Raw genomic sequence first — 11,295 nt, 5'->3', positions numbered from 1 at the left:
TTCCTGCTTTTTTTTCAATTGTTTTTCATTTTCCTTTAGCAAAACCCTTTCCCTTCCCTTAAAACACGTCTGTCTCCTTTCTCCCTTTCAATTTCACCCATCATTAAACAATTTTTAACTCCATATTGTTTTACCTAATTGATGAGTTTGACAACATATCCATTTACCTATAATAAATAACCCCAACAATTGCCATATGTCACATTCTTAGCACTCAAAACTTGATAACATTTGATATGCACTTAATTTTTGCATCAATATTCACTTCTCGTATTTGATGTCATAATAACATAACAAAAATAAATAGTCAAAATGTATTCATTGATGCCAAAGCAGGTTGATTGGTTCACATATCACGTTTCAACCAAACACAAATACCGACCAAAACAATATTAAACAACCATTGTTTTTATCAAAAATACCAAACTACCAAAACTAGAGTTGTCCTTTACAAGTCCTTGAATTGTTGCCTTTATTTTTACACTTTGCACATGTAACTGTTTCCCTAAGACTTGTACGTTTACTTCCCTTGAATTCTTGTTGAATCATCTCATCTACAGTCTTCTTTTGCTACTTCTTTGATCTTCCTATCGGTTTATGATGCGAAGACGAAGTTAATTTAGTTGGACAAGTTGATTTCAGCTACATATCCATGTCCTAAAATGGATTAACCTTGAAAATATAGACTACCTTCCAAGTATCAAGATAGTAGCATTGATACACCCATGTCTCAAGTGTAACACCACTTTTCCATATTTGTATAAAACACATATATTTCACATAACATTACAAATATTACACAATGGTCCCAAAGGTACACATTGCTACATACAAAAGTAGCTACAAGCTTTTTGCTTCTCACAAAGTACATGACTTGAATAATACAACTTCACAAGTGCATGTATAACTCATCTTCCAAAAATTCACACATGTAAAGCAATAACACTTCAATTTACATCTTCCCCTTCTCTTTACCTTCTGAATGTGCCCGACCTGCCTGTAATGCACATTTTTTAAAACAAAACTAGGGTTAGACTGTAAGGTCTACTGAGTAATCCCTTTGTAACTATTAAAGGGTGAAAATTACCAAAAACACTTTTGGAAAGCCAATCTTTGAAAATATAACATGTAAATAACATTTATAGTATTAAACCTCATTTTGTCACATCACATAGATGAAACAACAATTCCTCACATCACAAGAAGGATATACACATTTCATTGCATCAAACAGATGCGATAGCTCATTTTTCCGTACCACAAAGATGCGATCACCCCAACTTGTCTCATCCAATAGATGCGATAAACACAACTCATCGCATCCAACACATGCGATAAACACCCCTTGTCGCATCATATCGCATCTAAACACACTTGTCGCACCATATTGATGCGATAAACACAACTCCTCGCACCACACTGGTGCGATAACCTATCTCCTCGCATCACACTGATGCGAGTATCTTACCTTGTCGCGTCACATTGATGCGATAAACACCATTCATCGCATCATATATATGCAATAATCACAAACTCATCACATTACCAGAATGCGATAACAGTAACACATATGATCAAAATCTCATTTAACAAGTTGTTGAGTGTGCCACCCTTATCCCAATATACGTCTCTCCTGATTATGTCACCCTTATTTTAAAATATACACCTTTTCTGCTACCTTTATTTCAAAATATACATCTCTACTGATTATGCCACCCTTATTTCAATCAGTTGATAATAACATATCAAAACTCATGCTAATACATAACATATAATCGTGTTAAAAAAACAACCTAAATACCAACCCATATAGTTCCTTGTAAAAACATTTCAAATAAAGCCTTGAAATAAAAACTCACCTTGTGTAACAATTAATCAACAACAATTATCAGATAATAAACACGTAATTCTTCTTCCTCGTCTCTGGTTGCTCGAACCAGGAACAAAGCTCACCAACTTTTCTCTCTCTTATCCCAAACAAAATCATTTAAAAGGAAAAAAAAGAAACTCAAATATATATTTATTTAGGATGAGGCGGTGAAGGTTAAGGATATTTAAACCTAATTTTCGAAACACACCCCTCAATTTTCATTACTTAATCAAAAACAACCCCAAACTTTTAAACCAATTTCAAAATCCACCCCAAACTTTTCACCAGCAAACCGGTTATAGCATCAAGTAATCCTACCTTTACTCCATTGGATTCCATATGCCAGATTGTGTCAACAACATGTTTACATGGGATCCCTGTTAGTTCTCATTTCCTGCAAGAACAACTTTGATCCCTGGCATCTATGAGTTGTCTGTTGAAAAATTCACACATGTTATTCAACAAGACATCATAGTGATATCTAGCTATGGACACTAAACAATTAAGATATTAGAAACAAACATTAAATTCACACTCTTAGGGTTAATTAAAAGTAGTAAATTACTGATGAAATGAGATCGAGACCAATTCTGAGGTGGAATTTTTATCAACCATTCATATGATTTCTCATTGAATGATTCCAAACCTGTCATCGCTTTATCAAATGCAGGGACATTGGGGGCCGTTGCACACTTCCATATATGATATTTATATGCTTTGCCCCTCCATTGTTGTTTCATGTTCTCATGGATATGCCATAAGTAGAATCTATTTTCAGCATTTGGAAACAAAGTTGCAATAGCTGGTATAATCCCCTAGAGAGCGTCGCCAAATAAAACAACCTAAGATAGATTCAAGTGTGGTTGATTAGTAAATGTTGTATGCAACCGCTGTCAGATTAGCAAACAAATAAAGGCAAAAGTAAGATCTTGGATAGATTGGTGAGGCCATGGTATTTCGTTCATATCTCGCTCATCCAGGCACCGATGAAGGTGATTCAAGACGTACTAGATAGCCAACAGGCGAATCTATACTTTTGATGTTTTAAGTTTTCACAACCTCCAATTATATCTCGGTCTAAATTGATGTTGAAGTCGAAATAACGTTACTGTCAAACAACAACAAAACAACTTAAATCTTTGTGTCTAAATGTGTTCTCTGAAGCTCTAGAATATAGTCCTTTAACTGATCATACTGTTTAAAATAATCACCCTCAACCGTTTCTATGCTATTTTCTTTTCTCTAAAATATTTCATTACAGGAAATGGAAGTCTATACTTACGCTGAAAGTGCTCCTCAATTACCTTCACTTGCATGGTTGGGTTGGGTTTAAGCGTTTCTACAAGTTCTTGTTCTAGAAAAGAGACAACACATTATTTTGCTTCTCTTGGATGAGTACATTTGTGGACATCAACAAAGGTCTTCACCAACCTGGAGAAAATTGTAAACCAAATATTCATTTCATATTATCAACGATTACAACAAGAAAAGTAATATGAAAAATCTAGATCTGTAAAATAGTTAGCTAAAGTAGTTAAGAAGAAACGACAGAACTAGAAAGAGAGATCGTAAACAGAAAATGAATAATATTGAATACAATAAAAAGAGAAATAACCTATATATATATATATATATATATATATATATATATTAATAAGGTGATTGCAAGAATGGTCCTCAAAAAATGACAATAGTTGCTCCGTTACCCTTCAAGTATTCCAACAAGTGAGACACAACCCCTCTACTTTAGAATACCAACTTCAAGATATTGACAACTTCAATCCCTCAAGAAATCAATTCTGTCAAGAATACATCAAAAGTTAAGATTGTTAAAAATCAAATCATATTTTAACACCCTCCCTCAAAATTGACTTTTGAATAAGTCAATCATTCGTAACTTTGAACATTAGAAGTTATGATGACTAATACCAAGAGCCTTTGTGCAGATATTAGCAGGTTGTTCTGAAGATTTTTTTTACGATTTCTAACAAACCTTTACTAATAGTTTCACGAATTTGATGAATGTCAATTTCAATATGTTTAGTACGTTAGTGAAAAACAAGATTTTTGGCTATTTGAATAGCAGATTTATTGTCACAATATAAACATACCGATAGTAAATCAGAAACATTTAGATCTGAGAGAATTTTTAGAACCCACAAGGCTTTACATGCTGCAGAAGTCATGACTCTATATTCGGATTATGCAGAAGAACGAGAAACAGTACTTTGTTTCTTGCTCTTCCAAGAAATCATGGAATTACCTAAAAATAAACAAAAAACCTGTTACAGAGCGTCTAGAAGAAAGACACTTACCACAGTTGGCATCAACAAAAGCAGCTAAATAGGATTTTTCTGACCTAGTGAAGCTAACACCTTTACCTGGAGATAGTTTTAAGTACCTAAGAATTCTAAGAACAAGTTTTAGATGAGATTGTCTAGGAGAATCCATAAATTGTCTAAGGCAATGTACAACAAAAGCAAAATCTTGTCTAGTAGCAAGCAAATAAATCAGTCTTCCAATTAATTTTTGATAACCGGTATAATCAGATAAAGGAGGATCTTTATTATTACTAGAATAAGTTACAACCAAGTTCATATCCATGGGTGTATTACAAGGTTTACACCCTAAGTAGCCAAAATTATTAAGCAATTCTAAACAATACTTTCTTTGAGACATGCAAATTCCATTAGTACAATCTAAAATTTTAATTCCCAAAAAGAATTATAATTTTTCTAAATCCTTTATAGGAAATTTTCTTTTCAAAATATCTTTTACTTTATCAATTTCAGATTGACAATTTCCAGTAACAACAATATCATCTACATACACTAATAAGACAAGAAAAACATATTCAACTTTCTTCGTGAACAAAGAATAATCGTTGATACTTTGAATAAAGCCATATTCAATTAGAAACAAATAAAGCTTAGCATACCACTGACACGGATCTTGCTTTAAACCATATAAAGATTTAACAAGTTTATACACATGTTTATCTTAGAATCATAGTAAACTTTCAGGTAGTGTCATGTAAACTTCTTCAATTAAATCTCCATATAGAATAGTATTATTAACATCTAATTGAAACAAATTCCACTTATTCTGAACAACTAAGGATATAATGCATCACACAGTTATCATTTTAACAACAAGTGAGAAGGTTTCTTCATAATCGAGACCTTCTCTTTAACTATATCCCTTAGCTACAAGTCTAGCCTTGTATCTTTCTATTTTCCCAGTGGACTTATATTTTATCTTATAAATCCATTTACAACCTATAGATTTTCTACCCTGAGGCAAGTCTGTTATAACCCGTGTACCATTTCTATGTAAAGCTTCCATTTCATCGTTCATTGAATTTATCCAATTTACATCACTACATGGTTCTTGAAAACTTTTAGGTTTAACAGACTTATTTAAACTATATATAACACACATTTCAGATGAAAGATAAGAATAATTGATAACCTTTCCAAACCGTATTCAACTTTTCCTTCAATAACAAAGTCATCCAATTTATGTGGAAAAACAGAAACTCTAGTAGACCTTCTAGAGGGTTGGATAGAAGAAGGTATGCTAAGAGCACCCTCATAATTGAGACTTGTGGAATGAGTTTCATCATTTTGTTGAGTACCAGCAGCCACGTCAGAGCTACTCAAGAGTTTTCATCTGGTAACTCTTTCAAGGTTATTTTCAAATTGAGTTGAAGAACCTTGGTTAATTGACTCATTTGAGCTGCCTAGAGGCTCCTCATTGGCAACTCTAGTTGGGCTACCTAGCAATCTACAATTATTAGGGGCAGAAACAGACTGATGTATATGTTCATCAACAGAATGGTCTCCATTCTCATCACTGGGTATGGAATCCACAAACTTATTAGATGAACTATTCATGAAATCAAAGAAGTTTAATCTGTTAACATCATCATCACTAGAATGATCAATCCTGTTCGTCCTCATCTTAAATGAAAAAAATATTTTTATAAAACTTGACATCACGAGAAACGACACATTTTTTAGATTCCAAGCTAAACAACTTGTAACCTTTCTTTGAACCAACATACCCTAACAAGACATATTTTTTAGATTTTGGTGAAAATTTATCTGTTACATTAGGTATGACAACAAAGCAAAGAGAACCAAAATTCCTAAAATGAGTAAGGCTAGGTTGGAATCCGTAAACTAACTCATGAGGGCACTTACCATTTAACATAGAGGTTGGAGTTCTATTTATTAAGTAGGTGGCAGTAAGAATGCACTCGCTTCACGTATTTAAGGGAACCCCTCCCCTAAAACATAAGATCCCTAGTAACATTTAGTAAGTGACGATGTTTACGTTCAACAACCCCATTCTGTTGGGGAGTATAAACACAAGAGGCCTGATGTAAAATTCCTTTATTTTTAAAAAAATTCACTCAGTCTTTGACTCATAAATTCAAAACCATTATCACTTCTTTTTTTTTTTTTGCACATTTTCCAAATTGAGTTTTAAGCAAATTATAAAAGGTGATGATATTTTCTTCAACTTCATGTTTACCTTTTAATAAAAAGACCCAAACAATACGAGTATAATCGTCAACAACAGTGAGAAAATATTTATGACCTTCCCTACTTCGAACATAAGGTCCCCAAACATCCAAGTGAACCGGGTCACCTAGATCTTTGGATTTATGAATACTTGATTCAAACTTCTCCCGAGTTTGTTTTGCCTTATGAAAAATTTCATAAGGCCCACAGTCATCATTATCAATTTTAAGACATTTTTTTAACATTTTTAGAACTTGGTCAGCGAGATGATCAAGACGACTATACCATAATTAGGTAGAAGCTAAGCAAGATATATTAGATTTATGAGAAGCACAAGAAGACTCACTGTTAAAATTTTGATCAAAATAATACAAACCCCCTTCTTGACTACAAGTCCCCACTACATTACTTCGTAGCGAATCCTGGACATAACACTTTGATTCATCAAATCCTACAAACACTTTATTATTCCTAGCAAGTTTGTGAACAGATAACATATTAATATTGAAATCTGGAGCAACCAACATATCAAACAAAGTTACATTATTTGACAACTTGAAATCCCCAATTTTATTTATTTTAGCTTTTGTTTCATTAGGATGACTAACTCTGAAATCAATCAACAATATCAACAATGTTATTGAGAAAAACAGTATTGTGAGTCATGTGTTAATTTGCGCCAGAGTCAATAATCCATCCATATCTAAGAGATTTAAAGATTCCTGCCATATAGTAGTAGCACCTTCAGATGGATGTTTTTGCTCAATTAATCTTAGTAATCTGGTCTTTAGAAAAGGAAAATGAAGATTGGGATTCAACAATTTTAGTAGGAGTTGACTCAGAAAGATATACATTGTTGGCTATATATTTTTGAAAGGTTGATTTTGATGTCTGGACCGATTTTGAAAATTATTTAGGAATCCTATGAGTTTAAAACACCTTCCAATTGTATGTTTAGAAGCTCCACAGTGCTTACAATTTAGGGTAGAATTTCTACCTACACGATGCTTGTTGTCAATGATCTTGCTAAAGAAGGCTGTATTTTGAGGTTTGGATCGAGACTGAGTCAAATTTCCTCCTCTGTGAGACTCTTCTCTTGAGACAAGAGAAAAGACAGTTTTTAAAGAGGGAAGGGGATCCTTAGTGAGAATGTTGCTTCTAATGGGTTGATATATATCATCAAGGCCCATTAGAAATTGCATGAGCTTAACCAGCTGAGTATGTTCAAAAAAATATTGAGATGCATTACATGTAGACGAGGGAAGTTTAAGAAGAGCATCAAATTGTTTCCATACAGAATTGAGTTTATGATAATACTCAGATACAGTTCCATTCTGACTTAAAGATTTAATTTTCTAATGAAGGTTAAACATAACAGACCCATCAACTTTATCATAGGTTTCTTTCAAATCCTCCCAAACCTTAAAGGACTCTTTGGAGAACATATGTCCTAGAAATAGATCCTCAGTCATAGAACTCAGAATCCAGGAAAGGACAATTGAGTTACATCGATCCCACTGTCTCTCTAAGATAGGATCATTTATAGATCTAGGACAAGATCCATCAATAAACCCAATCTTATTTTTAGTTTCTAAAGCCAATGTCATAGCGCACACCCAAACTTTGTAATTATCGGTACCATACAATTTAACAGTCAGTAAAGGAGTTCCACTAGTATCATTGTGATGCAGGTACAATGGGTCTCCAAAGTCCAGACTGGTAACTTTGGATTTCATTGACCTACCAGTATCAACTTCAGAACCAAACATAGCCACACACAAGAGACTGAATAGATAAAAGTAGGATTCCTAAAACACTTAAAGTGCTAGGTCAAGCTAATTATGCAGCTCCACATACAAAAAGAAAAGAAACAACAGAAACAGACTTACCACAAGAAAATATGCACAGAACAAAAAAGGAGAGAAGGAAACTGACGTGGAAACCAGGTCTCAGCTAAGCAACTTTAACCTAGGTTAAAGTAAGGGAAGACGCAAACCAGGACAACCTGAAGAAACAGAATGGGCACCCATACCTGAAAAACACAGATCTGAAAAAAATTAGGAGATGAGGTAGTAAAAGGCCCCACACAACCTGTACAAGGGATCTATATACAAGAATACAGATTCGTACACAACCAAAGGAAAACAGAAAAACAGGGGATGAGGCAATAACGTACGTCACATAGCCTGTACAAGGGATCTATGTACAAGATCACAGATCAGAAAGAAGCAACAACAAAAACAAGTATAGTAGGTAGGGAAGGGAAGTACAGGTCTGAAATAGATTTGTTGATCCATACCTTTATCTACACACTTACTTGGTTGCAAGGAACAAGACAAACAAAGAGAAATAAGAACCAAACCCTCAAGTATAGTAGTAAGGAACGGTAATTACAAATCTAAAGAAGATCTGTTGAGCCAAACCGTTAACTACGCACGTACTTGGATTAAGAATGCAATAACCAAAAAGGAGACCTTACAGATCAATATTAACAGTAACAACCACTAGATCTTAAGGAACAAAAAAACCACTAGAAAACAATAATAACAAATCAACTAGAATGAGTATTACAGTGGCGACTGGTAGATCGAGACCTTAAAAGATCTTTGCAAACCAAGTCTGAGACTGTTCACTTACTTGAATCAAAAAGAGCAATTGATACATAGAAACAAATGAATATAGTTGTTTGAGAAAAGAACACATGAGTATACAAGATTTCATCAACGAATGGCGATACAAGATCTCAAAGAATCTTCACGAGCCAGAACGTTGAATGAACATTTACTCAAACAACCAAACAGAAAACAAAAAGATAGGAAGAATACATACCTGAATAGCTCCAACCAGATCCTTGAAAAGCAGAAGGAAGACTAGCGAAACACTTACTGATTTAACAACAACAGATCTTTACAGGGCTTTGATACCATGAAGAAAATTGTAAACAAAATATTCATTTCATATTATCAACGATTACAACAAGAAAAATAATACGAAAACCCTAGATCTGTAAACTAGTTAGCTAAAGTAGCTAAGAAGAAACGACAGAACTAGAGAGAGATATCATAAACATAAAATGAATAATACTGAATACAACAAAAAGAAGAGAGATCATAAACATAAAATGAATAATACTGAATACAACAAAACGAGAAAAGCCTATATATTAATAAGGTACACTACAAGAAAAATAACCTTCAGAGAAGATTCTGTTTTGTACTTAAAATTCTTAAAAGCTTCTCTAAAGGCTTTAGAGAAGCTTTTCATTTCCGTCAACAAGCTTCTCTATGTAAGGGTAGGTAAAGGTTTTAGAGACGGTTTTCGGAGGGTATGTTTTTGGTAGCTTTTAGAGACACTTTTTTAGGGGTTTAGATACACTTCAAAACTTCTCTAAAGGTTAGTTAACTTTTTTATAAAAGCTTCTCTAAATGTATTTATTAGTGACATTTTTCAAGTATTAATGACGGTTTACAAACGTCTCTAAAAGGTGCTTTCAGAGAAGGTTTACAAAACAGCTTCTCTAAAGATATTAGCTTTAGTGACATTTTACCTAAACCTTCTCTAAAGGTAACCTTTAGTTACACTCTACAAACCTTCTCAAAAGATTATCTTTATATATAAATAATCAAAACCTTCTCTAAATCTTATCTTTAGATACACTTTTAAAAGATCAATTCATTCTCTAAAGGGCATGTTATTATTATTTTTCATCCATATTTAAGATCTATATTTGTATATAATTATATATTATATTAATCAACAAAAACAACATAAAAATCTCAAAGCAATAAATTGATATAAATTTATAATATATAAAAAAAAATAAGTTCTCAAAACATTCCCCAACATTCAATCAATCTATAAATCCATTTTCTAACATCCTCCCTACACTCTTCGCAAAACTTGATACTCTACCTATCACATGACATCTCTTTTCTAACTCTTTTATAGTTTGTCCAAATAGAACCACGTTTGTTACTTTGCACATATGACGAAGCCTCGTCTGATTGCAAGTGGTCTGCAAAGGTGTTAGCCATAATGCAATAATTTCATGTGAACCGCTAACTGTGACAATTTCCCTCTTTATCTACAACAAGTCAATAAGCCATCAGAACATTTCATTAGCAAAATGAATATTTAAAACCTACATATAATTTCAAGTTTAACATTTTCCTATTTATGCATCATAAAGCAGAAGAATGTATTAAACCTGCAGTTATCCTTTTTATACAAAGTCGGCAGCCTCCTCAGACAGAATATATGAGCAACAACGCCATCATAATCACACTTGCTTAAAACCTGAAGGAAAACAATGGTAAAACATTAGTCAAAGTATTAGTTTGTTCCAAAACAAAATCGAACCTAATAAATAGATCGTTACAAGTAAAAAGTGTGTAATGATTTCAACAACCACGGTCCAAGAATACTCAAAAAGCATCGGCCAAGACTTACAATTTAAGAATTATAAGATAAAACGATTTAGGTAAACAACCCCTAACTTTAAATTAGAATGATGGCATGGTGGTGATGCCTCTCTTTTCCAGATGTTGATCAGGACTCAAATTGCATTTTGTAATGCAATACGAACAAAACAAACGGGAGAAAGAACACATGAATGTGGTTAGATCCCTTGGCATAAATACAAAACAAACTATAGTAACATAATTAAACTACCAATCATTATCTATAATACCAGAATTAATCCATTTATCAACAAGTATAGAGATGCTATATTTTTCATATCAAGAGAACCAACAACCGAAGTCTATTGGAAATCTAAGCCTATAATAAATGCTATTGGTAATTGAATAGTTGGCAGCGAAGTGGATAGCCAGGAGTCACCGCATTTGAACCTCCTTGGCCACAAGGGAATTTTATATCAACATAACCCATCAAATG

At 33.3% G+C, this 11,295-nt stretch overlaps 1 long non-coding RNA gene across 1 annotated transcript; it reads right to left on the bottom strand.

Moving 5' to 3' along the window:
* Positions 1–10,356: 10,356 nt before the first annotated feature.
* On the bottom strand, positions 10,357–10,962 carry LOC112510736. The gene is made up of 3 exons (XR_003069046.1): positions 10,896–10,962; positions 10,607–10,695; positions 10,357–10,483 (listed from the first exon to the last, which is right to left on the bottom strand). It is a non-coding gene; the product is annotated as an uncharacterized LOC112510736 (long non-coding RNA).
* Between the last annotated feature and the right edge of the window lie 333 nt (positions 10,963–11,295).

The sequence above is a fragment of the Cynara cardunculus genome, assembly GCF_001531365.2.
Source record: "Cynara cardunculus var. scolymus isolate 2C chromosome LG 4, CcrdV1, whole genome shotgun sequence".
In the NCBI taxonomy this organism is placed as follows: domain Eukaryota; kingdom Viridiplantae; phylum Streptophyta; class Magnoliopsida; order Asterales; family Asteraceae; genus Cynara; species Cynara cardunculus.
Note: the sequence above shows the minus strand (reverse complement) of the source record. Positions and strands in the feature narration are given on the sequence as shown.